The sequence below is a fragment of the Scyliorhinus torazame genome, chromosome 12, assembly GCF_047496885.1.
Source record: "Scyliorhinus torazame isolate Kashiwa2021f chromosome 12, sScyTor2.1, whole genome shotgun sequence".
Classification (NCBI taxonomy): Eukaryota; Metazoa; Chordata; class Chondrichthyes; order Carcharhiniformes; family Scyliorhinidae; genus Scyliorhinus; species Scyliorhinus torazame.
The window spans coordinates 146,071,315-146,098,257 of record NC_092718.1 but is presented as its reverse complement, the minus strand read 5'-3'; the positions used below and the strand labels follow the sequence as shown (position 1 = coordinate 146,098,257).

The window sequence follows — 26,943 nt, the reverse complement described above, 5'->3', positions numbered from 1 at the left end:
AGTCAGATTCAACTTGAAATGTAACTCTTTTTCTCCCTCCATAGATGCTGCCAGACCTGCTGGGGTTCTGTTTTTACCCCCCTTCTTTTTGGCCTCCTTGCTTCTACTCCCCCACCTTCATTTTGCAGGCAAATGGATCCCTTTACAGGGCTCTAGTTAAAGCTCCATCCCCCGAACCATTGGGAGTTCCCCCTTAGTTCAATTTTACCCTTTTTTCATGTCCACTACATTCAACTTTCACCCCTTGGTCAATGCTGTTCACTTTATTTCTGGCCTTTTTAACGTTCCCACCTGAGCCACTGTTCTACCTGGGCTCCCCAATCCAAATTCTCTTCCCTCCAACTGCTCCTCTTCTTTTTTGGTACAACTCTCTAGCCCAAGTGACCTCACCATGACCTAGGACAACTGCCTTTTCACCCCTTTACAAAGATCCCTCTCAGTATAGGCCGATTCTGGCTCTCATATACATGATGTATACAACTTTCAGTCTTCTTTATGCTGAGTTCCTATTTTGTTTGGTGGTTTACATGAGGATTTCAAATTCCTGGGTGTATCTTGCCGGCCCCTTCTCAGTTTATGTTGAGGTTCGCCATATTGTAGATGGTTCTCTCTTCTGAAAGACCGGCGGTACCTGCAATGGTGCAGTGCTCCGTCATCGCTGCACCTAAGTGTCAGCCTGGGTTATGTGCACAAGTCTCTGGAGGGGGACAAGTACCAACAATCTCTGACTCGAATCCAGAGGCACTGGTGACTTCATTACTGAAGGCTCCATTGAGCCCAATTAGAATGGCAAAACCAAAAGGTAAGCTCTTTCTTCACATAAAAAATCAAACATTTTCTCTCAAGCCAATTGAGATAACAACTGATTTGCGGCAGCCTGTGATGGACACTCTTCAAAATCCTTTCGATGTATATATATGTATAATGTGGTAAATGTTGGTCCAATATAAATGCTTATCATTTTGATAGTACCATACTACTTATTGTAAAATAATTATGTATTCCATTTGTTTGCTATCAGTTCAGCTGCCTTATAAGTAACTATCAACTGTTGCTCTGAACAACTCAAATGAGCTGTAAATGGCATCTCCGCTTTGACCAACGAAGGAGACTGCAGTAGAAAATAATGACATCAAATCTACAACACAGAAATAGGATCAAGTGGTCCATGTTGCTGGGTATACTCCACACAAGATTCCTTCTGCTCTAATAACCCCTTGTATCCTGCCCTCCATAGAATCCCTGCAGTGCAGATGGAGGACATTCGGCCCATCGAGTCTGCACCGATCCTCCTAAAGAGCACCCGACCTAGGCCCACTTCCCCATCCTATCTCCATAACCCCACCTAACCTGCACATCTTTGGTCTGTGGGAGGAAACCGGAGCACGTGGAGAAAGTGCAAACTCCACACAGTCACCCAAGGCTGGAAGTGAACCCGGGTCCCTGGCACTGTGGGGCAACAATGCTAACCACTGAGCCACCATGCCATCCTTATATCCTCTCTATTCCCTCCTTCCTCTCGGTGCATCAAGCCTCATCTTAAATGCACTTTAAGCTATTAGCATCAGCCACTTGAAGAGGCAGCAAGGTGCACATTCTCAACACTCTCTGGTAAAAGAAATACATCCTTCAATGTCTTTGACTAACTTATATTAATGTTATGTCATGAAAGCCAGTCGTAGTTGAAACTATTTATAGCAGTCTGGAAGTGGAAAAGGAGACTGTTATACAATCCGTAAAGATAGGCTTGAGTATTGCTTAAAAACAGATACATCAAAGCTTTCTGTCTTGCACTCATCAACACACTAAGCCCTTACCAAATCTAAGGGCAGCACGGTAGCGTTGTGGATAGCACAATTGCTTCACAGCTCCAGGGTCCCAGGTTCGATTCCGGCTTGGGTCACTGTCTGTGCAGAGTCTGCACATCCTCCCCGTGTGTGCGTGGGTTTCCTCCGGGTGCTCCGGTTTCCTCCCACAGTCCAAAGATGTGCAGGTTAGGTGGATTGGCCATGATAAATTGCCCTTAGTGTCCAAAATTGCCCTTAGTGTTGGGTGGGGTTACTGGGTTATGTGATAGGGTGGAGGTGTTGACCTTGGGTAGGGTGCTCTTTCCAAGAGCCGGTGCAGACTTGATGGGCTGAATGGCCTCCTTCTGCTCTGTAAATTCTATGAAAGAATGAGTTTACATGTGAAACTTGCCACGCCTGAGTCCCTTGCCGTGTTATTCGCCTGACTCGCGCCTCAGCTGCACGCAGCTAACAAGGGGGCGATTGAAACGCACCCTCAGCACTCACTCCCAGTCAAACCAGGAGGATAGCAGCTCCAGGGAATCCTGCCACCAGCGAAGGGCCGGAATTGGTCTATGATTTAGGAGGGAATACCATCATTGATTTACATCAACCAACTGAGAAGCTACGACAAAATGAAATCTGCAAGCTACCGAGGAATGGAAGAGAGACTAGAAAAGGAAGGAGACTAGGCAGCTAGAGACCAAACGCAGACTAGGTGATTGCTTTGCTGAGCATCTTCGGTCTGTGCGCATTCAGGACCCTGACCTTCCTGTTGCTTGCCATTTTAACAAAAGACCCTGCTCCCATGCCCACATGTCTGTTCTTGGCTTGCTGCAATGTTCCAGTGAAGCTCAACGCAAACTGGAGGAACAACATCTCATCTTCCGATTAGGCACGCCACAGCCCTCCGGCCTGAACATCGAATTCAACAACTTCAGATGATCAGCTCTACCCCACCTCAACCCATTTGTTTTCATTTCATTTTAACTGTCTTTTACCATTTCTTTCGTTCTTAATATACATTTAATTCCCGCCCCCCCCCCCCCCCCGCAATCTTATCCACCTTTCCTTCACCTTTCTCCTCTTTGCTTCCCCCTTCCCCTCTCCCCACATCTACAGTTCATCCTCTGATGTTAGTTTCCCTGCTGTTTGGTCTTTCACATCTTTTGTTCTCTCTGGGGACTGCCACTAGCACTCTTTCCCCTTGGTTTCTGTGGCCATTAGCACCCGGTTTCCCTGGGTTTCTGTGGCTATGACTCATCTTTCAGTCTCACTCCACAGTATAAATATTTCTCACTTTCTCTGTCTGTTAACTTTGACAAAGAGTCATCGGACTCGAAACGTTAGCTCTTTTCTCTCCCTACAGATACTGCCAGACTTGCTGAGATTTTCCAGCATTTTCTCTGTCGTTCGAGACTAGGCAGCTTGTTCATGGCCTGAACTCACCCAGGAATGGAGTTAATGCCAAAGATGGTCAGTATATATTGAGGCAGAAATAATCACTGGTAATCTTCAAAAGAGACTCTGGCCGTGAAATTACTTTGTGCATAAAATTGATAATTAATCTCATAATGTGATCTCTATTAAATAGGTTAATTTTTACCATTAAAATAATAGACAAGGGAATTTTGCACAAGCTCGTTAAGCTAACCTCCAGAGAGCACAATTTCTAAGCAAATGGAATCAGGGGAGAAATGTTTCAAGGTAGGTCAGGTGGAAAGATAACAGCAGCCGAGAAAACAGCACCAACACCAACCGGGGTGGCACGGTGGCAGTGGTTAGCACTGCTGCCTCACAGCGCCAGGGACCTGGGTTCAATTCCAACCTTGTCTGTGTGGAGTCTGCACGTTCTGCCCATGTCTGAGTGGGTTTCCTCCCGGTGCTCCGGTTTCCTCCCACAGTCCAAAGATTTGCGGGTTAGGTAGATTGGCCATGATAAATTGCCCCTTAATGTACAGGGATGTGCAGGTTAAGTGGGGTAACGGGGTTGCAGGGAGGGGGCAGGAGCCTGGTTAGGGTGCTCTTTCAGAGGGTCAGTGCAGACTCAATGGGTCAAATAGCCTCCTTAGAACATAGAACATACAGTGCAGAAGGAGGCCATTCGGCCCATCGAGTCTGCACCGATCCACTTAGGCCCTCACTTCCACCCTATCCCCATAACCCAATAACCCCTCCTATCCTTTTTGGATACCAGGGGCAATTTACCATGGCCAATCCACCTAAACTGCATGTCTTTGGACTGTGGCAGGAAACCGGAGCACGCGGAGGAAATCCATGCAGACACGGGGAGAAAGTGCAAACTCTACACAGACAGTCACCGGAGGTCGGAATTGAATCCGAGTGCCTGGCGCTGTGAGACAGCAGTGCTAACCACTGTGCCACCATGTCGTCTCTTGTACAACAACAATCAGTCTAACTCAACCTTGAATATATTCAATGTCGCAGCCACCACTGCTCCCTGGTGAAGAGAATTCCACAGACAAACAACCGAGAACAGGAATTCCTCCTCATTCCTGTCTTAAGTAGGAGACCCTTATTTTGAACTAGTGCCTCCTAGTTCTATATTCCACATCCTCTCAGAATCCACCCTGTCAGGCTTCCTGCCCAATCTCAAAGGTTTGCCAGTTGCTGTGTACAAATTGACAGCCATGCCTCCTGCAATACAACAGTGACCTACACTTCAAAATACCTGACTGGTTGTTATGAACTTTAGGCTTTCCTTAATTTGTGAAAGACGCTGCCAAAATTCACGTCTTTACATCTGTCAGTTGACCAATGACGACAGAGCAAGGGAACAATTCCCACCAATGGTAGAGGCAGACATAGTGACGCCACTGACCCCAAGGCCCACGCAAGCCTGAAATGAAGGATCAGACCCAAAAGGCAGACCATACTCAGTTTCACTCACAGTGTCACTTTCCCTACCAGACTCGAACATGAGCTTCGCTCAATTGAGTTACTCCTGGCACTAATGCACCTTGTTACCTAGGTAACAGTTCTTCATTCAAACCCTTGCCTCCCCAGAGGGGTATTTTACTCTTTACTAAACAACACTTGCTTGTTATGCACCTTAAGACCTGGGGGGTATCAGCATATTATCATGCATAACCTGCTGAGACAATATAAGGGATATATATGCAGCTTCCAAATCTGCAGAGGAAGTCCTGTGCTTTGCTGATTTGTCCACATTCATCAGCTGTGGTCAAGCAACTGGAAGTAGCAGCTGTAAAATTGGGCACCATGCCAGGGATGCCATTCTTAGCCCACACCCACTCGACCCCAGCCCACTGCAACATTATAATTAGTGCAGGGGGAGATCAGGAGGCCCACTCACCCTTTGGCCAATTCGCGGTCACATAAGCGGCTCCGTCCACCATCACTGATTTTACCCACGGCAGGGGGAGCAGACGCCAGCTGTCCAGCCCTCCACATTTCACTGGGCAGGCTGAAGACTGGGTAATGGGGAGTACCACCTTTTCATGACTCCTGTGCCCAGAGGTCCTCTCAAGGTATCCCCCAACCCCCACACCTTGTTTGTCCCTTCCTCTGTACACCCTACCCACCCAGGCACCCCAACCTCTTCGCCAAACCCACCCCCTCTCGACTTCCTGGATTGTTCGTAAATGATCCTCCACTTAACACTTAACAAATAACAGAATAGGACCCTGTTCTAACTTCTCCCTCTTCTTAATATAAACAGATAGAGACAAGGCATGTTAAATGGACACTGCATAATAACATTTACATTGATCTGTGAATTATCAGTGAGTTTGTACCATCTTGATAAAATAAAATTCAGATCAATTGACTATTAAGATCGCAGACCAGACCCCAACAGTGGCTGGAAATCCCAATATTTTATTTTAATTTTGGGAAAATAGGGAAATGCGGCCGGATTCTCTGTTCCTGAGACCGTGCTGACGCGCGGGCAGGATTTTTACGTCAGCAAAACTGGCGCCATACCTGGACCGATTCAGCTACCGTTGAGGGGCTAACACCGGCGCCACGTGGAACACAATCGATTCCAATGGAAAATGGTGTCGGATTCGCCGGGTCTGTGATTGACACTCGGGAGGCTGACGAGCTGTAGCGGATGTACACATTACAATCCCAGGTAACACATTACACACACTCATCCCAGCCAACAAGATGGCACAGGTTGTGCTGGAGTGCGTCCATTCCGCTGATGGGTCAGCTGGGGCCAGAGGGAGCCTAGAGGGGTGACCTGGGAGGGACCCAAACGACCTGTGGCCCTAAGTTCACAGAGGGCAGTCAGTGGTGTGCACAGCTGCATGGCTGCCTTTCCGGCTGCGGCAATGTGCCTGTTCACACTGACCCCGCAGCCCACCTCCTGGCCACCCCACTACCTCCCCCCCCCCCCCACTCCCGGGACCTGGTAGAAGCCCCCCGGTCAGCACACTATGGCGATGTTGAACACTTTCTGTACCCCGTCTCTCTCCCTCAGCAACCACGGTGCCTGTGTCATGCTTTTTAAAAGCACAATGAGCCTAGCCTTCGGGAATTCGCTCCAGTGGAGGTGGAGAATCACGGAGGCCCCAGAGAATACCGGGTCAGGCCCGCTAATGATATGCCAACAGCGTTTGCTCTGCGTGCATTCTGGAATACATTGACGCCGCTGTCGAGACACCGGAGAATTACAATTTGGTGTGAATTGGCGGTTTTGGCGTCGGAACCGATTCTCCACCCAATCACGTTTCCCGATTCCGTCGTCAGCCAATGGAGAATCCCGCCCATGGTATTTTAAAACAAACTTTATTACTGACATGATATTAAAATATCTTTAACATAACACTAGAAAATAACTTACAATTACCCTCAAACAATGCTACTTAATAGAGTGAACACAATACCCCTATATTTATTACCACTTAAACAACATGAAAACAAAATCTCAGTTCTCAATCCACTATTAAATACCGCTGACACTCAGGAATACTTGCTTTATAGAGATGTGCTTTGAGAAAGAGAGATCTCTCAACACTGCTTTAAAGAAAAGATCTGACACCTGTCAGACCCATGCAGAAACTCTGGCTGTATTTCTACAAAAGATGTTTCAGCTGATTTGGTCACCTTTCCACCAACACTGCTCTTCTGTCTGCAGACATATATTTTAAATGAACTGCAGAGTGAAAACTGCTTGACTTCTGTTCACAGCTCCAGCTGGAACTCCACTGACCTGCTTTCTGCAAAATGCCTGATGCCATAGCTCCACCCAGTAATAACCTCATCTCACCAAGCTGAAATCGAATTAACCTCACAGGGAATATCCTTAATCAAAACAGCATTGCATTAACCCAAGCTTTTTACGGTGGTTTAATTGCACCCCTGGCTCCCAAAAGCATTGTTATCTTAATCAAAGTACAATTTATTTGAAAATATGACTACAGCAGTCAAACACACAATAACCCAGGTGTTTTACCCTTACTGCACCAAATACCTATAATACAGTGGGCTGGATTCTCCAAAAATGGGGCTATGTCCCCACTCCGGCGTGAAAACACTGGTGTTTCACTCCGAAGAATGTTTGAGATGATTCAATGCCCTGCAGGGGGCTAGCAGGGACCCAGGGCGATTCACGCAGCTTTGGCTGCGGATACGGGCCCCCACACTTCCGGTTTTGAGTCCGCGTATGCGCACACAGCGGCCTCCAGCGGCCGTGCCGGGCGCCACGGCGGACTTGGACCGCGGAGGCAGCTGCAAGATGTAGGCCCCCGCCCCGATCGGCTGCGCCCCCGAAGATCCGACCGGCCCGATCTGTCCCCCGGCCGCCCATAAGGCCCCACTTCCAGTACCCGATCCCCCCGCTCCCCACTTGGGCGGCCGCGGACTGAGTCTGCAGCCGCCATGTGAGGTTCCCAAACGACAACAGGTGGTTAGAACCATGCCGTCGGGAATTCAGCTGGTTGGGAGCGGAGGATCGATGGGCGGGTCTCTGGCAATAGACCCCCAGCCGCACGGAGAAAACGCTGATTCTCAGGTCCCGGAGAATCGCCGGACTGGCGCCGGGCCCGATTCCGGCGCGGAAGTTGATTCTCCGCCCCCACGCCAATCGCAATTTCAGCGCGGGGCTGCGGGGAATCCAGCCCAATATATCAGAAATGCCTTCATTCGTCACATGACATGGACCTCATTTGTGCCCCGTAGGAAAACTACATCTTAATGGGTGTCTATAATTACTATTTGGTAAGATTAAGGAATGAATATTAGGCCCCATTGAAACCATGCCTTGTGGAAAATGATATTGACATTTTCCAAAGTCCTTGAACTGTATTATGTAGCAAACATTGGGGTTGATTGTCAGGTTGAGTTGATGTTCATTTGGGCCATGGGGGAGTGTTGTGGGATACAGCAAGAGGCAGTCGGCAAGGATGCACTGTAACAACTCACCAAAGCAGCAGCACCTCTCAAAGCCAGGACCTGCACCAAGTGGGACATGAATAGCAAGGTGCATGGAGCCGCCACCACCTGCAAGTCACTCACCATTCTGACTTGGACATATAGCGCTGCTCCTTCATTGCTGAGAGATCAAAATTTTGGAACTTTTTTAAAATGATGACTTCATGGCATCGCTGGCTGGGCCAGCATTTATTGTCCACCCCAAATTGCCTTTGAACTGAGTGGTTTGCTAGACCATTTCAGAGGACATTGAAGCGCCAACCACATTGCTGTGGACCTGGAATCACATGTAGGCCAGACCAGGTAAGGACGGCAGATTTTCAGATGGGTTTTGCGACAACGGTTTTGTGATCATCATTAGACTGCTAATTCCAGATTTTTGTGGAATTCAAATTTCAGCATCTGCCATGGTGGGATTCGAACTGGAGTCCCCAGAGACCTGCGGATTACTAGTCCAGTGACAGCAGTGTGGGAGTACCTTCACGACAAGGGGTGTCAAATGTGCACTGCATCATAATATTTACATTTATGCGTGACTCCAGCAGTTGAGGAAAGCAACTCACTACCATCTTCTCAATAGCAACAGGGGATGTGCAATAAATGCCAACCTTGCGAGTAATGCCCATCCCAGGGTTGGATTTTAAACTGAATTTAAATCCTTTTCTCTCACCTGATGAAGGAGCTACACTCCAAAAGCTAGTGATTCCAAAGAAACCAGTCGGACTTTAACCTGGTCCTTACTGTGCCCACCCCAGTCCAATGCCAGCATCTCCACATCATTTAAATTCTTTGACATGACACGAATTGAGTTCAGGTTTTCTCCATTATTAGACTAGGCCTTTGGGTGATTAGACTGGCACAGTATAGTACAGATCAGTACACACCCAGCAGACAGAAAGAAGTGGAAATGGTCAAGCACAAACGTGATGGCCTAGGTATGCCTTCTGCTGGCTACAAAGGCACCAATGTGAGATGGGTTTAGACAGTCATGTTCCTTTTGGGCAAGGACACATAGTGAAAACAAACTGGAGCTTGGTACAAAACTGGCATTTTAACACAGAGAGCAGATGCGTAAACTCACACAGAGGTGCAGTAAGGTGCACTCTTTTGAAACTGGGATAACACATGTTTTGTGTTGAGTTCTGCTTTATAAAGGTCCCTGGAATTCCCATCGTCGGTACCGGAATAAAGTAATTAGACCAACCTCCCGCTCGCTTTAACACAGAAATCCACCAAAACATTGGGAGAACAATTCAATCACAGATTGATCACGAGTCAGAAATACAATATTAAGGAACCTTCCTTGTGCTCATGTCTTGTCTCGCTCGACGGGATAAATGGCCAACTTCTGCTCCTATTTTGTATACATATTTATCCTGTCCTTTATTGATGCTTAAGTGATTTCTTATTCAAGAGATATTTGTTTTTGAGTGTGTTTCTCTCCAAAGGCCTTTCCCCCTTCTGTTTACATGCCTGCCTTGTCTCCAACTCAGGACACATTACATCGATTTTAATTAACAATACTCCAATGCTCAACAATCTCGGTCATCCACAGCCAGATGTTACCAGTCTTTACCGACAGTCAATAACTTTTTCATATTCGTATTTCTCTTTGTTATTTAAATGCAATAGGTATTTTTGCTACAAACATCCCATCCAAATTATACAGAATATATTTCCTCACTCCTCTTCCTTTCCTGATTTTCGAAGAGATCGTAATCCTCGCCTACACGCTCACTTGAAAATATGTTCGATATAGCAATGCAAAAATATTTTCCAGTGACAAGATACCTTTGCTGTGGTCAGTAGGTTACCTCGATCACCAGTGAATGAAATATGTCTGGCTGCAGCCTTGGTATGTGTTCCAGGGATGAAGTTACAACGGGATGGTACCAAAAATACTGTGGATGCTGGAAATCTGAAATAAAAACAGAACGGGCTGGTAAACACTCAGCTGGATAAACGTTCTGAAACACTAACCTTGACCTCCATCCAGACGTGCCTGACCTGCCAAGTGTTTCCAGCATCTGCTGTTTTAATTCCAGTACGAATTGGTTGAACTGCATCAGCCCCAGACCATACCACAAGGAAGAAGCATTGCTGTGCAAATTCTGATTTTTATGTTAATAATAAAAATAATTTTAATTAGAGTCACAAATAGGCTTACATTAACACTGCAATGTAGTTACTGCGAAAATCCCCTCGTCGCCACACTCCGGCGTCTGTTCGTGTACACTGAAGGAGAATTCAGACTGTCCAACTCACCTAACAAGCATGTATATCGGGACTTGTGGGAGGAAACCGGAGCACCCGGAGGAAACCCACGCAGACACGGGGAGATCGTGCAGACTCCGCACAGACAGTGACCCAAACAGGAATTGAATTTGGGTTTGAACCCGGGTCCCTGGTGCTATGAAGCAACAGTGCTAACCACTGTGCTATCGTGCCACGCTTAATCAATTAATAATTAATTAATTAATAATTAATTAATTACTAATTACTTAATTATTTATTAATAATTACATTATTAATTTAATATATGTTTGCCTATAGGACAGCACGGTGGCGCATTGGTTAGCACTGCTACCTCACGGCGCCGAGGACCCGGGTTCAATCACGGCCCTAGGTCACTGTCCGTGTGGAGTTTGCACATTCTCCACGTGTCTGTGTGGGTCTCACCCCCACAAATCCAAAGACGCTAAATTGCCCTTTAATTGGAAAAAAACGTCATTTAGAAAATATATACTTTTCTCGTTACAGAAAATCATACGGTCTGACCGCCAGATTGTTTGCACCTGAGACCCAGGGACTGTTGCCCAACACCTACAATGGAAATATGCAATAGTGGGCAGAGCCGCGATTCTCCGAGCCGGGTTTGCCATGCGCCAGCATGAAGGGAGAATTTGCGCTTGGTCGAAACTCCCATTCACCGCCGGCATGAACAGACAATCCCACCCCAGTTCTTTTGCTGTATTTGTATATTTCTATTCATTCACAGGGTGTGGGCATCGTGATTGTCCATCATTAATTGCCCTCCAATTCTGTGGGTCTGGAGTCACATGTAGGCCAGACCGGTTAAGCAGATTTCCTTCCCTAAAGGATATTAACCAATCAGATGGTTTTTATGACATGCTCATTCAACTGTTAATTCCACATCTCTGTTATTACAGGCACAGTAATGCCCCTGATTGCTGTTATTACAGGCACAGTAATGCCCCTGATTGCTGTTATTACAGTCACAGTCATGCCCCTGATTGCTGTATTTCAGACACAGTAATGCCCCTGATTGCTGTTATTACAAACACAGTAATGCCCCTAATTTCTTATTATTGCAGACAAAATAATGCCCCTGATTGCTGTTATTACAGGCACAGTAATGCCCCTGATTGCTGTTATTACAGGCACAGTCATGCCCCTGATTGCTGTATTTCAGACACAGTAATGCCCCAGATTGCTGTTATTACAAACACAGTAATGCCCCTAATTTCTTATTATTGCAGACAAAATAATGCCCCTGATTTCTGTTTATTACAGGCACAGTAATGCCCATAATTTCTGTTATTATAGAGACAGTAATGCCGCTGATTTCTGTTTATTACAGACACAGTAATGTCCCTGATTTCTGTTTATTAGACACAGTAACAGCCATTGTAATCGATAAGCTGGCAGGCCGATGGAAGAATGCTCGGCTTGACGCGGATAGTATCCAGGTCAGACTTCAAAATGAGGTTCGCTGAAGCGCTGGTGTCCAGCCTGAAGCGTATGCGAGATTCGTTGACCGTTAGGGTGACACGCCACTCGTCGTCTGGATCAATGCTCAGCACTGGGAGTGGATTAGCCTTTTTTTTGGAAAGCATCGTATGCTTGGTGATGATGCCCACCCGGAGTGGGGATGTGAGATCCTTGGTGTCGGGATCTGGAACCATGTCGGAGTCGGAGTCTGCAACGGGTTGCTGTACTGACCGGACGTTCCTGCGCTGCGGCTGGGATCGCTGTGTGGTGGGCAGTTGAGCAGATCTGCACAGGGCTGCGTAGTGGCCAAGCTTGCCACACTGGAGACACCGTCGAAGTTTCGCGGGACATTGCCGCTTTAAGTGGGTGGAGCCACAGTTGTTGCACGTCATGACGCCGACGTCAGGACGTTCCGTGTGCCACCGCGCATGCGCGGTACGGTTGAAAGACGTGCGCACATGCGCAGTTCGATCCTCGGCCTCGCCGTCCCCTCGGTCGTTGTGTGCATGCGCAGGAGCCCGGGAAAAGCGCGCAAAATGGCTGTCCTCATCCATACTCAGCTGTTTTACGGCCTTGCCGCGCCGTCTCTGCCGCCTTGATATGGGAGTACCGGTCATTAGCGTAGGATGCAGGTTTTGATGGTGATGGTGAGGATGAGCTGCTTAACTTTGAGGAGTTGCTGGCGAAGGGGATCGGAATGGACCCCGAAAACGATCTGGTCGTGGATCACGGAGTCGGAAGTGGAGCCGTAGTTGCAGGATTGCGCGAGGATACGGAGATGGGTTAAGAAGGACTGAAAAGGTTCACCCTTGCCCTGAAGCCTCTGCTGGAACACACAGCGTTCAAGGCTCTCGTTGACTTCGGTGTCACAGTGGCTGGCGAACTTCAGCAGGACTGTTTTAAACTTTGTCTTGTCCTCACCTTCAGCAAAGGTGAGGGAGTTGTAAATGTGGATAGCGTGGTCCCCGGTTGTAGAGAGGAAGAGAGCGATCTTCCTCGCATCCGATGCGGTTTCGAGGTCAGTGACGTCAAGATACAGCTGGAACTTCTGTTTGAAAGTCTTCCAGTTAGCACCGAGGTTGCCGGCGATGCGGAGCTGCGGGGGAGGGCGGACGCTGTCCATGTTCCCGGATAGCTGATCGCTGGTCAAAGGCAGACTATCTCAAGGTAGGTCCGTCAAACTCGAGCCTAACTCACTGGTACCATGATGTGTTGGGTAAGCTGGGTCTGCGAGGACTGCGTTTACTGTAGCAGAGAGAGAGACAGGCTTCCAACACTTGAAGAAATGCAAATCGATTTCATTAAACTCTTAACTATTAAACATGCTTGAACTGTGGGTTGACACTAGGCAGAGTTGACTGGAGACCTGAGGCTAACCTGACCAGACTATCTTACTACCACATGGTGGATGTTCTAGTTGTTGCTCACAGGCTCTGACTGTCTCAGAGGCTGCATCCCAAGAGAGCGGGAAAACTAGTGCCCCCTGGTTATATAGTGGCCGTGTCCTGTCTGGTGATTGGCTGCTGTGTTCTGTGTGTTCACTGGTCATCCTTTGTGTCACTCACTGTCTGTCTGTGCACCATCATATACTTGTGTGTATATTATGACACTGTTGACCCTGTAATCCGCATTCAAATTCGAGGTGATTTTCTACCAAAATGAATCACCTCGCACTTATCAGGGTTAAACTCCATCTGCCATTTTCCTGCCCAGCTCTGCATCCTATCAATGTCTCTTTGCAGCCTACAACAAGCCCTCCACCTCATCCACTACTCTACCAATCTTGGTGTCATCAGTAAATGTACTGACCCGCCCTTCAGCCCCCTCCTTCAAGTCATTGATAAAAATCACAAATAGCAGAGGACCCAGCACTGATCCCTGTGGTACACCGCTGGTAACTGGTCTCCAGTCTGAAAATTTTCCATCCACCACCACCCTCTGTCTTCTATGAGATAGCCAGTTACTTATCCAATTGGTCAAATTTCCCTCTATCCCACACCTCCTTACTTTCTTCATAAGCCGACCATGGGGAACCTTATCAAACGCCTTACTAAAATCCATGTATATGACATCAACTGCTCTACCTTCATCTACACACACAGTTACCTCCTCAAAGAATTCAATCAAATTTGTGAGGCAAGTCTTACCCTTCACGAATCCGTGTTGACTATCCCGGATTAAGCTGCATCTTTCCAAATGGTCATAAATCCTATTCTTCAGGACCTTTTCCATTAACTTATCGACCACCGAAGTAAGACTAACCAGCCTATAATTACCAGGATCATGCCTATTCCCTTTCTTAATCAGAGGAACAACATTCGCCACTCTCCAGTCCTCTGGCACTATCCCTGTTGACAGTGAGTACCCAGAGATCAAAGCCAAAGGCTCTGCAATCTCATCCCTTGCCACCTAAAGAATCCTTGGATATATCCTATCTGGCCCAGGGGACTTGTCGGCCCTAAAGTTTTTCAAAATTGCTAATACATCCTTCCTCAGAACATCTACCTCCTTCAGCCAACCCGCCTGTATCACGCTCTCATCCTCAAAAACATGGCCCCCTCCTTGGTGAACACTGAAGAAAAGTATTCATTCAACGCCTCTCCTATTTCTTCTGACTCCATGCACAAGTCCCCATTATTGTCCTAGACCGGCCCTAACCTCACCTGGGTCATTCTTTTATTTCGCACATAAGAGTAAAAAGCCTTGAGGTTTTCCTTGATCTGACCCGCCAAGGCCTTCTCTTGCCCCCTCCTAGCTCTCATAAGCCCTTTTTTTTAGCTCATTCTTTGCTACCTTGTAACCCTCAAGCGACCCAACTGAAACTTGTTTTCTCATCCTTACATACGCTTCCTTTTTCCTCTTGACAAGACATTCAACCTCTTTTGTGAACCATGGTTCCCTCACACGGCCATTTCCTCCCTGCCTGACAGGGACATAACTATCAAGGACACGCAGTATTTGTTCCTTGAACAAGCTCCACTTTTCATTTGTGCCTTTCCCTGACAGTTTCTGTTCCCATCTTATGCTCACTAATTCTTGCCTAATCGCATCATAATTACCCCTCCCCCAATTATAAGCCTTGCCCTGCCGTATGACACTATCCTTCTCCATTGCAATACTGAAAGTCACCGAATTGTGGTCACTATCTCCAAAGTGCTCTCCCACAAACAAATCTAACACTTGGCCCGGTTCATTACCCAGTACGAAATCCAATGTGGCCCCCCTCTTGTCGGCCTATCCACATATTGTGTCAGGAAACCCTCCTGCACACACTGTACAATAACTGCCCCATCCGAACTGTTCGACCTATGGAGGTTCCAATCAATATTTGGAAAGTTAAAGTCGCCCATGACAACTACCCTGAGACCTCCACACCTATCCATAATCTGTTTTGCAATTTCTTCCTCCACATCTCTATTACTATTTGGGGGCCTATAGAAAACTCCTAACAACGTGACCGCTCCTTTCCTTTTTCTAACTTCGGCCTATATTACCTCAGTAGGCAGATCCCCTTCGAACTGCCATTCTGCAGCCGTTAAACTATCCTTGATTAACAATGCTACTCCGCCACCTCTTTTACCTCCTTCCCTACACTTACTGAAACATCTATACCCCGGAACTTCCAACAACCATTCCTGTCCCTGTTCTAACCATGTCTCCGTAATGGCCACATCGTAGTGTTAATCATATTATAGACACAGTAACGCCCCTGATTTCCGTTATTACACAGTAATGTCCCTGATGTCTGTTTGTTACAGACACAGTAATCAGGGGATTTCTGTTTGTTACAGACACAGTAATGTCCCTGATTTCTGTTTATTACAGACACAGTAATGCCCCTGATTTCAGTTTATTACACAGTAATGCCCCTGATTTCTGTTTATTACAGACACAGTAATGCCCCTGATTTCTGTTTATTACAGACACAGTAATGCCCCTGATTTCAGTTTATTACAGACACTGTAATGTCCCTGATTTCTGTTTATTACAGACACAGTAATGTCCCTGATTTCTGTTTATTACAGACACAGTAATGCCCCTGATTTCTGTTTATTACAGACACAGTAATGCCCCTGATTTCTGTTTATTACAGACAGAGTAATGTCCCTGATTTCTGTTTATTACAGACACTGTAATGTCCCTGATTTCTGTTTATTACAGACACAGTAATGCCCCTGATTTCTGTTTATTACAGAGTAATGTCCCTGATTCTGTTTATTACAGAGTAATGTCCCTGATTTCTGTTTATTACAGACACTGTAATGTCCCTGATTTCTGTTTATTACAGACACTGTAATGTCCCTGATTTCTGTTTATTACAGACACTGTAATGTCCCTGATTTCTGTTTATTACAGACACAGTAATGTCCCTGATTTCTGTTTATTACAGACACTGTAATGTCCCTGATTTCTGTTTATTACAGACACAGTAATGCCCCTGATTTCTGTTTATTACAGAGTAATGTCCCTGATTCTGTTTATTACAGAGTAATGTCCCTGATTTCTGTTTATTACAGACACTGTAATGTCCCTGATTTCTGTTTATTACAGACACTGTAATGTCCCTGATTTCTGTTTATTACAGACACAGTAATGTCCCTGATTTCTGTTTATTACAGACACTCTCTCGGCTCCCCTGTGTTTTGCTGCCGCGGGACTAGCCCGGTTGCTCCTACCTCGGCTTGCTGCACTCCCTGTCCCGGTACCGATCCCCGGCTGCTGCCGCCGCAGTGCCGCTGCCCTCGGCTGGGCTGGGCTGTGCTCCTCGGGCTCCGCTCCGCAGGCTCTGCTGCACTCGGACCCACTGCCGGAGCCCGCCGTCAGGGCTTCCGCCAGGTCCCAACGCCGGGGCCGATTCTCTGGCTAAATTTAAAGTGTGCAAAAACTTAGCATTTTGACATGAACCTTTCCTAAAGGATTGTTGTTTTAAAGAGGCAGGACCACAGTGCATTAAACAGTTATTTTATCTTAAATAGGCAGGTCATGCTTGGCTACCAACATCGGGGGCTTCAGCAGCAGCACCACAACTTGCATTCATATAGCGCCTCTATTGTAATAACGCCCTCGAGTACTTCGCACTGGTCTCCTGGGCACAGACTGACACGGAGCTGGAGAAAAGGGGTCAGAATACATGAGGGGGGTCGTGAGGCGCTTGAAGGGAGAGAGAGAGAGAGAAAGGAAGGATAAGGAAAGGGAAGGAAGGAGGCTTTTCACAGTAACTTCATTTGAAGCCTACTTGTGACAATAAGCGATTTTCATTTCAATGTTGAGTTGAGGATTAGCACACAGGACACAAGGTTCTGGTAGAGATTTAGGGCTGGAGGAGATTGCTGAGCTATGGAAGGGTGAAGCCAAGGAGGGACTGGAAGGGGAGGATTTGAAATTGAGGCATTTACGTTTTAAACTGGGAACTGATTGAGGCCAGCCATAGTCTCAGGATGAACTGAAATTTACAAGAGAGCAAAATGCAGGGGTGAAATCCCACCAGTGCAAACTGAAGGGAGTGGATTTACCAATGGAAAGGCAAGTCAGACAGAGTTCAAAAGAGTCTGCCCGCAGGGGGGAACAGATTAAAATTCCAAACAACCATTCAGATGCGTGTCTGCCCATTGTGTCCTGCACCATTGCATAACTCGTTTCGCTCAGGACTTTGGAACCAGATACTAGGGAGGAGGAGGTGCCGAGTTTTCACTTGCCTTATGTGTCCTGTCTAGAATCATAGATTCCCTGCAGTGCAGAAGGAGGCCATCCAGCCCATCGAGTCTGCACCAACCCTATGAAAGAGCAGCCTACCTAGGCCCATGCCTCCCACTCACCCTAACTTGAAGGTGTACCTGAGCAAGAGACCCTAGCAGTTCAAGTGAAGACAAGCATCCAGTGGAGGGCAGTAGAGCTGAGAAGCTGATTGGCTGTTGCGGGGGAAATTTGCAAACATCCATTGTGGTCACCCTAACTTGAAGGTGTACCTGAGCAGGAGACCCTAACTGTTCAAGTGAAGACAAGCATCCAGCAGCGGGCTGTAGAGCGGAGCTGCTGATTGGCTGTTACAGGGGAAATTTGCATGCCTCCGTTGTGGTCACCCTAACTTGATGGTGTACCTGAACAAGAGACCCTAGCTGTTCAAGTGAAGACAAGCATCCAGCAGCGGGCAGTAGAGCGGATCTGCTGATTGGCTGTTGTGGGTGAAATTTGCATACCTCCGTTTTAGTCACCCTAACTTGAAGGTGTACTGAGCAAGAGACCCTAGCTGTTCAAGTGAAGACAAGCATCCAGCAGAGGGCAGTAGAGCAGAACTGATGATTGGCTGTTGCAGGGGAAATTTGCATATCTCCGTTATGGTCACCCTAACCTGAAGGTGTAACTGAGCAAGAGACCTTGCTTTTCAAGTGAAGGCAAGCATCCAACAGGGGGCAGCAGAGCAGAGCTGCTGATTGGCTGTAGCGGAGGAAATTGGAACACTTCCATTGTGGTCACCCTAACTTGAAGGTGTCCCTGAGCACGAGACCCTAGTTGTTCAAGTGAAGACAAGCATCCAGCAGGGTGCAGTAGAGCGGAGCTGCCAATTGGCTGCTGCGGGGTATTTTTGCATACCTCGGTTGTGGTCACCCTAACTTGAAGGTGTACCTGAGCAAGAGAGCCTAGCTGGTAAAGTAAAGGCAAGCATCCAGTAGCGGGCAGTAGAGCGGAGCTGCTGATTGGCTGTTGTGGGTGAAATTTGCATACCTCCATTGTGGTCGCCCTAACTTGAAGGTATACCTGAGCAAGAGACCCGAGCTGTTTAAGTGAAGACAAGCATCCAGCAGAGGGCAGTAGAGCGGAGATGCTGATTGGCTGTTGGTAAGTAGATTTTCTTTTATTTTCCTTCAGGTGTTATCGTGCGGGACGCAGAGGTTGCTGAGTGAGTGCTTGCTGAGAAGCGGAGTGAATAACAGGTAAGCTCTTTCTTTCTTTCTTTTTTATCTAGAGAGGATGGCAGGGAAGGTAGTGCAATGTTCCTCCTGCAGAATGGTTGAGGTGAGGGATGCCGTCAGTGACCCTGCTGATTTCACCTATGGGAAGTGCACCCATCGCCAGCTCCTCAGAAACCGCGTTAGGGAACTGGAGCTGGATGAACTTCGGATCATTTGGGAGTCAGAGGTGGTCATAGATAGAACCTTCAGGGATGTAGTTACTCCGAAGAATAGATAGATGGGTGATGGTGAGAGGGGCTGGGAGGAAGCAGTCAGTACAGGGATCCCCTGTGGTCGTTCCCCTTAGTAACAAGTATACCACTTTGGATACTGTTGGTGGGGGGGGGGGGGGGGTCTTACCAGGGGTAAGCCATGGGGTACAGGTCTCTGGCACAGAGTCTGTCCCTGTTGCTTAGAAGGGAAGGGGGGAGAGGAGTAGAGTTAGGGGGATAGATAGGAGATACTGTGGGAACGAGAGAGACTCATGGTTGATGTGTTGCCTCCCTGGTGCCAGGGTGTGTGATGCCTCAGATCGTGTTTTCGGGATCCTTAAGGGGGAGGGGCAGCAGCCCCAAGTCGTGGTCCACATAGGTACCAACGACATAGGTATGAGAAGGGATAGGGATGTAAGGCAGGAATTCAGGGAGCTAGTGTGGAAACTTAGATCTAGGACAAACAGAGTTATTATCTCTGGGTTGTTACCCGTGCCACATGATAGCGAGACGAGGAATAGGGAGAGAAAGGAGTTGAACGCGTGGCTACAGGGATGGTGCAGGAGGGAGGGTTTCAGATTTCTGGATAATTGGGGCTCATTCTGGGGTTGGTGGGAACTCGACAAACGGGGTGGTCTACACCTGGACCAGAGGGGTACCAATATCCTGGTGGGGAAATTTGCTAATGCTCTTTGGGAGGGTTTAAACTAGTTCAGCAGGGGCTTGAGAACCTGAATTGTAGCTCCAGTATACAGGAGGTTGAGAGTAATGAGGTCATGAGTAAGGTTTTAAAGTTGCAGGAGTGTACCGGCAGGCAGGAACGTAGTTTAAAGTGTGTCTTCTTCAATGCCAGGAGCATCCGGAATAAGGTGGGTGAACTTGCAGCATGGGTTGGTACCTGGGACTTCGATGTTGTGGCCATTTCGGAGACATGGATAGAGCAGGTACAGGAATGGTTGTTGCAGGTGCCGGGATTTAGATATTTCAGTAAGCTCAGGGAAGGTGGTAAAAGAGGGGGAGGGGTGGCATTGTTAGTCAAGGACAGTATTACGGTGGCAGAAAGGACGTTTGATGAGGACTCATCTACTGAGGTAGTATGGGCTGAGGTTAGAAACAGGAAAGGAGAGGTCACCCTGTTAGGGGTTTTCTACAGGCCTCCGAAAAGTTCCAGAGATGTAGAGGAAAGGATTGCAAAGATGATTCTGGATAGGAGTGAAAGCAACAGGGTAGTTGTTATGGGGGACTTTAACTTTCCAAATATTGACTGGAAACGCTATAGTTCGAGTACTTTACATGGGTCCGTTTTTGTCCAATGTGTGCAGGACGGTTTCCTGACACAGTATGTAGATAGGCCAACGAGAGGCGAGGATATTTTGGATTTGGTACTGGGTAATGAACCAGGACAGATGTTAGATTTGGAGGTAGGTGAGAACTTTGGTGATAGTGACCACAATTCGATTACATTTACTTTAGTGATGGAAAGGGATAGGTATATACCGCAGGGCAAGAGTTATATCTGGGGGAAAGGCAATTATGATGTGATGAGGCAAGACTTAGGATGCATCGGATGGAGAGGAAAACTGCAGGGGATGGGCACAATGGAAATGTGGAGCTTGTTCAAGGAACAGCTACTGTGTGTCCTTGATAAGTATGTACCTGTCAGACAGGGAGGAAGTTGTCGAGCAAGGGAACCGTGGTTTACTAAAGCAGTCGAAACACTTGTCAAGAGGAAGAAGGAGGCTTATGTAAAGATGAGACATGGAGGTTCAGTTAGGGCGCTCGAGAGTTACAAGTTAGCTAGGAAGGACCTAAAGAGAGAACTAAGAAGAGCCAGGAGGGGACATGAGAAGGCTTTGGCAGGTAAGATCAAGGATAACCGTAAAGCTTTCTATAGATATGTCAGGAATAAAAGAATGACGAGGGTTAGAGTAGGGCCAGTCAAGGACAGTAGTGGGAAGTTGTGCTTGGAGTCCGAGGAGATAGGAGAGGTGCTAAATGAATATTTTTCATCAGTATTCACACAGGAAAAAGACAATGTTGTCGAGGAGAATACTGAGATTCAGGCTATTAGACTAGAAGGGCTTGAGGTTCATAAGGAGGAGGTGTCAGCAATTCTGGAAAGTGTGAAAATAGATAGATCCCCTGGGCCGGATGGGATTTATCCTAGGATTCTCTGGGAAGCTAGGGAGGAGATTGCTGAGCCTTTGGCTTTGATCTTTAAGTCATCTTTGTCTACAGGAATAGTGCCAGAAGACTGGAGGATAGCAAATGTTGTCCCCTTGTTCAAGAAGGGGTGTAGAGACAACCCCGGTAACTATAGACCAGTGAGTCTTACGTCTGTTGTGGGCAAAATCTTGGAAAGGTTTACAAGAGATTGGGTGTATAATCATCTGGAAAGGAATAATTTGATTAGAGATAGTCAACACGGTTTTGTGAAGGGTAGGTTGTGCCTCACAAACCTTATTGAGTTATTTGAGAAGGTGATCAAACAGGTGGATGAGGGTAAAGCAGTTGATGTGGTGTATATAGATTTCAGTTGATAAGATTCCCCACGGTACGCTACTGCAGAAAATACAGAGGCATGGGATTCAGGGTGATTTAGCAGTTTGGATCAGAAATTGGCTAGCTGGAAGAAGAAAAAGGATGGTGGTTGATTGGAAGTGTTCAGACTGGAGTCCAGTTACTAGTGGTGTCCCACAAGGATCTGTTTTGGGGCCACTGCTTTTGTCATTTTGGTAAATGACCTGGAGGAGGGCGTAGAAAGATGGGTGAGTAAATTTGCAGATGACACTAAAGTCGGTGGAGTTGTGGGCAGTGCGGAAGGATGTTTCAAGTTACAGAGGGACATAGATAAGCTGCAGCGCTGGGCTGAGAGGTGGCAAATGGAGTTTAATGCAGAAAAGTGTGAGGTGCTTCATTTCGGAAGGAATAACAGGAAGACAGAGTACTGGGCTAATGGTAAGATTCTTGGTAGTGTGGATGAGCAGAGAGATCTCGGTGTCCATGTACATAGATCCCTGAAAGTTGCCACCCAGGTTGAGAGGGTTGTTAAGAAGCCGTATAGTGTGTTTGCTTTTATTGGTAGAGGGATTGAGTTTCGGAGCCATGAGGTCATGTTGCAGCTGTACAAAACTCTGGTGCGGCTGCATTTGGAGTATTGCGTGCAATTCTGGTCGCCGCATTATAGGAAAGATGTGGAAGCATTGGAAAGGGTGCAGAGGAGATTTACCAGAATGTTGCCTGGTGTGGAGGGAAGATCTTATGAGGAAAGGCTGAGGGACTTGAGGCTGTTTTCGTTAGAGAGAAGACGGTTAAGCGGTGACTTAATTGAGGCATACAAAATGATCGGAGGGTTGGATAGGGTGGACAGTGAGAGCCTTTTTCCTTGGATGGTGATGTCTAGCATGAGGGGACATACCTTTAAATTGAGGGGAGATAGATATAAGACAGATGTCAGAGGTAGGTTCTTTACTCAGAAAGTAGTAAGGGCGTGGAATGCCCTGCCTGCAACAGTAGTGGACTCGCCAACACTAAGGGCATTCAAATGGTCATTGGATAGACATATGGATGATAAGGGAATAGTGTAGATGGGCTTGAGAGTGGTTTCACAGGTTGGCGCAACATCGAGGGCCGAAGGGCCTGTACTGCGCTGTAATGTTTTATGTTCTACCCTATCCCTGCCACCCCACTTAACCTTTGAACACTAAAGGTGCAATGTATCATGGCCCATCCCCCTAACCTGCACATCTTTGGACTGTGAGGAAACCGGAGCACCCGGAGGCAACCCACACAGACACGTGGAGAAAGTGCAAGCTCCACACAGACAGTGACCCAAAGGCTGGAATTCAACCTGGGTCCCTGGTGCTGTGGATTGGATTGGATTTGTTTATTGTCACGTGTACCGAGGTACAGTGAAAAGTATTTTTCTGCGAGCAGCTCAACAGATCATTAAGTACATGAGAAGAAAAGGGAATAAAAGAAAATACATAATAGGGCAACACAAGATAGACAATGTAACTACATAAGCACTGGCATCGGATGAAGCATACAGGGTGTAGTGTTAATGAGGTCAGTCCATAAGAGGGTAATTTAGGAGTCTGGTGACAGTGGGGGAAAAGCTGTTTTTGAGTCTGTTCGTGCGTGTTCTCAGACTTCTGTATCTCCTGCCCAATGGAAGAAGTTGGAAGAGTGAGTAAGCCGGGTGGAAGGGATCTTTGATTATGCTGCCCGCTTTCCCCAGGCAGAGGGAGGTGTAGATGGAGTCAATAGATGGGAGGTAGGTTCGTGTGATGGACTGGGCGGTGTTCACGACTCTCTGAAGTTTCTTGCGGTCCTTGGCCGAGCAGCTGCCATACCAGGCTGTGATGCAGCCCAATAGGATGCTTTCTATGGTGCATCTGTAAAAGTTGGTAAGGGTTAATGTGGACATGCCGAATTTCCTTAGTTTCCTGAGGAAGTAAAGGCGCTGTTGTGCTTTCCTGGTGGTAGCATCGACATGGGTGGACCAGGACAGATTTTTGGAGATGTGCACCCCTAGGAATTTGAAACTGCTAACCATCTCCACCTCCGCCCCGTTGATGCTGACAGGGGTGTGTACAGTACTTTGCTTCCTGAAGTCAGTGACCAGCTCTTTAGTTTTGCTGGCATTGAGGGAGAGATTGTTGTCGCTACACCACTCCACTAGGTTCTCTATCTCCCGCCTGTATTCGGACTCGTCGTTATTCGAGATCCGGCCCACTATGGTCGTATCGCCAGCAAACTTGTAGATGGAGTTGGAACCAAGTTTTGCCACGCAGTTGTTTGTGTACAGGGAGTAGAGTAGGGGGCTAAGTACACAGCCTTGCGGGGCCTCGGTGTTGAGGACTATTGTGGAGGAGGTGTTGTTGTTCATTCTTACTGATTGTGGTCTGTTGGTCAGAAAATCGAGGATCCAGTTGCAGAGTGGGGAGCCAAGTCCAAGCTTTTGGAGCTTTGATATGAGCTTGGCTGGAATTATGATGTTGAAGGCGGAGCTGTAGTCAATAAATAGGAGTCTGATGTAGGAGTCCTTGTTTTCGAGATGCTCTGGGGATGAGTCACATGCACATGTGACGTGGCACATGTGCATGTCAATGAGATGTATGACCTGCTCTGGTGTGGGCTGCAAGCAAGACTCAAGTGCCCCAACTCTCCTTTTCATCGGATATGAGTGCCCTGCTGGACATCAGTTCATAGTGGAGTTGGACTTGAATCTCACTCTTCTTATAGTCAGACATGAGCAGATTATCACTCGGCCAGAGGTCGCTCTGCCTGAACATAATTCCCACCAGATGGAATTCTAATCCCCTTTTTGGGGTTCTCCGGGGTGAGCCTCCAATCTTCTGACTCAAGAGATGGACATGATAGGCATGTTATCACTCAACCAAAGGCTAACTATGGGCTAAAATTACCCCCTTTGGATCATTAGCATCAGTCTCATTATACCCTCACACGGGGACTCAATACTGAGGATCATCTTCAGATGAAGCCGGTTAAAAGGAGAGGGATGATTGGGCAAAAACAATATATTTTAGCCCCCATTTTAAACTTGTTCATTCTGCCCTTTTTTTATTTTTCTGTTGTAAAAGTCCATGGATTCGCCTTTGGTGTCAACACATCAGGCCGGATTCTCCGATTGCCGACTCCAAAATCGTACTTGGCGATCGGGCGGCGAATCCATTATGACGTCGAAATGGGGGGGGCGGTGCCTGTTTTCAGAAGCTCCACCCCCTCCAAAACAGCATCATCGGTGAGCACGCTACACGCCGTTGGAACGGCCTCAGGAAGTCGCCTGAAGGCCCGCCCCCGATGCGCCACCCCAGATGGGCCGACTTCCCGAAGGCGTGGGACGTTCCGTAGGGGCCTATGTTCCTCCGCGCCGGGCCCGTGTAGGGCTCCGCAGAGAAGAGAACCCACGCGCATGCGTGAACTCGTGCCACCCGTGGTGCGCATGCACGGACTCGCGCCGGCTTTCGGGTACCGGAGCTGTGGACACCACTCCACCGCCATACTAGCCCCCTAGGAAGGGGTGGATAGCTGTCAGTTGAAGCCCGTTGTCGCCGGAGTGGCTCGCGCCACTTTTCACGCCGCCATCAGAACTTGGCCGCAGGATTGGAGAATCCCGGCCATAATGTTTCTGAGTGGGTCTGGTGAAGGGTCTGTTTCCTGCCTGTTAGCACACTTGTGTGGGTATTTTTCACATACATAAGGAACAAGAGTAGGCAATTCAGTCCCATGAACCCCTACTGCCATTCAGTCAGATCATAGTTTATCTGTACCTCAACTCTATTTATGTAACTTTGTTCCAAATCCCTTCATTCTCTTTTCTAATAAAATGTCTGAACCTCACCCTAAAAAGCTTTGATTGATCTGGTTCCTCAACCTTTTGGAGGAGAGAATTTTAGCTTTTCATAGTCCTTTATATGGAAAATGTTTCTTCATTATGGATTTGCCTACCAGAAGAAATGTTCTGCTGAAGGATCACTGACCGGTAACATTAACTCTGTTTGCCTTCACAGATGCTGCCAGACCTGCTGAGTATTTCCAGCATTTTCTGTTTTTATATCAGATTTCCAGCATCGACAGTACTTTGCTGTTGTGGTCTGTATGCCTACCCTATCGAGTATCTTTGCATATATTTTTTTTAATATCCTGAGAATTGTTTTGGCAGAAAATCCATTATCACCCCTCAGCTACTCATCCTGCTGGTAGCAGATTTCTCAGCTGAGCATTTGTGGTTTAAACCATCATCCTTGGCTCAGTATGCTGGCATTTACCTGTTGCTAATCTTGTTTAGACGTGCCAGATCATCGACATGGATACCACTATTACACGTGAGAACACCACCCACCAGGTACGCGGTACATACTCGTGCGACTCGGCCAACGTTGTCTACCTCATACGCTGCAGGAAAGGATGTCCCGAAGCGTGGTACATTGGCGAGACCATGCAGACGCTGCGACAACGAATGAACGGACATCGCGCAACAATCACCAGGCAGGAATGTTCCCTTCCAGTCGGGGAACACTTCAGCAGTCAAGGGCATTCAGCCTCTGATCTCCGGGTAAGCGTTCTCCAAGGCGGCCTTCAGGACGCGCGACAACGCAGAATCGCTGAGCAGAAACTTATAGCCAAGTTCCGCACACATGAGTGCGGCCTCAACCGGGACCTGGGATTACATTCATCCCCCACCATCTGGCCTGCGAAATCCTACCAACTGTCCTGGCTTGATACAATTCACACCTCTTTAACCTGGGGTTACCCCATCTCTGGATCTGTAAAGATTTAATCACCTGCTAATGCTCGCATTCAAAGCATTGTCTGGCATCTTTGAATCTGTCTATATATATGTTTCTGGAGCAGACCTCTTCATTCACCTGAGGAAGGAGCAGCGCTCCGAAAGCTAGTGACATCGAAACAAACCTGTTGGACTTTAACCTGGTGTTGTAAGACTTCGTACTGTTTAGAAAATGGTACACCAGACATTTCTCAAGTTGTTTTGAACATTTTTACATCATTATATGGTCTAGTGGAACCTGCCAACTATATATTCTTTTTTTTTTATAAGTCTGCAGCTTCAGAAACTGTGTAGTGACATTCATATTGGCATTTGTTTATCATTGTTTAGTGTTTGAACATGAATAGAAACCTCCATGGGCAATCTGGGGTTTATTATGACCTATGCCTTACATTAAGCAGCCAATACGGGGCAGCAACGGCAGAAAGGGGATGGGTATAAGAACCCGACACAGATTGGGTATAAATGGAGGAGGCATCCTGTAAAGGAACGACCCTCCGGGCCCTGGCTACAGCAGCACTCCCATC

The 26,943-nt window shown here is 47.4% G+C and overlaps 1 protein-coding gene across 2 annotated transcripts in view; it reads right to left on the bottom strand.

Moving 5' to 3' along the window:
• The window catches only part of camkk1a (calcium/calmodulin-dependent protein kinase kinase 1, alpha a), a 329,689-nt gene extending 312,905 nt beyond the window's left edge, over nucleotides 1-16,784 (bottom strand). The window contains exons 1-2 of one of the 2 annotated variants that reach the window (XM_072469148.1): nucleotides 16,616-16,784; nucleotides 9,999-10,125 (exon numbers count right to left, since the gene is read on the bottom strand). The gene's annotated coding sequence lies outside the window, so the exon portion shown is untranslated. The remainder of the gene's footprint in view (nucleotides 1-9,998; nucleotides 10,126-16,615) is intronic. The other variant, XM_072469142.1, reaches the window with a different exon arrangement.
• Nucleotides 16,785-26,943: the final 10,159 nt, after the last annotated feature.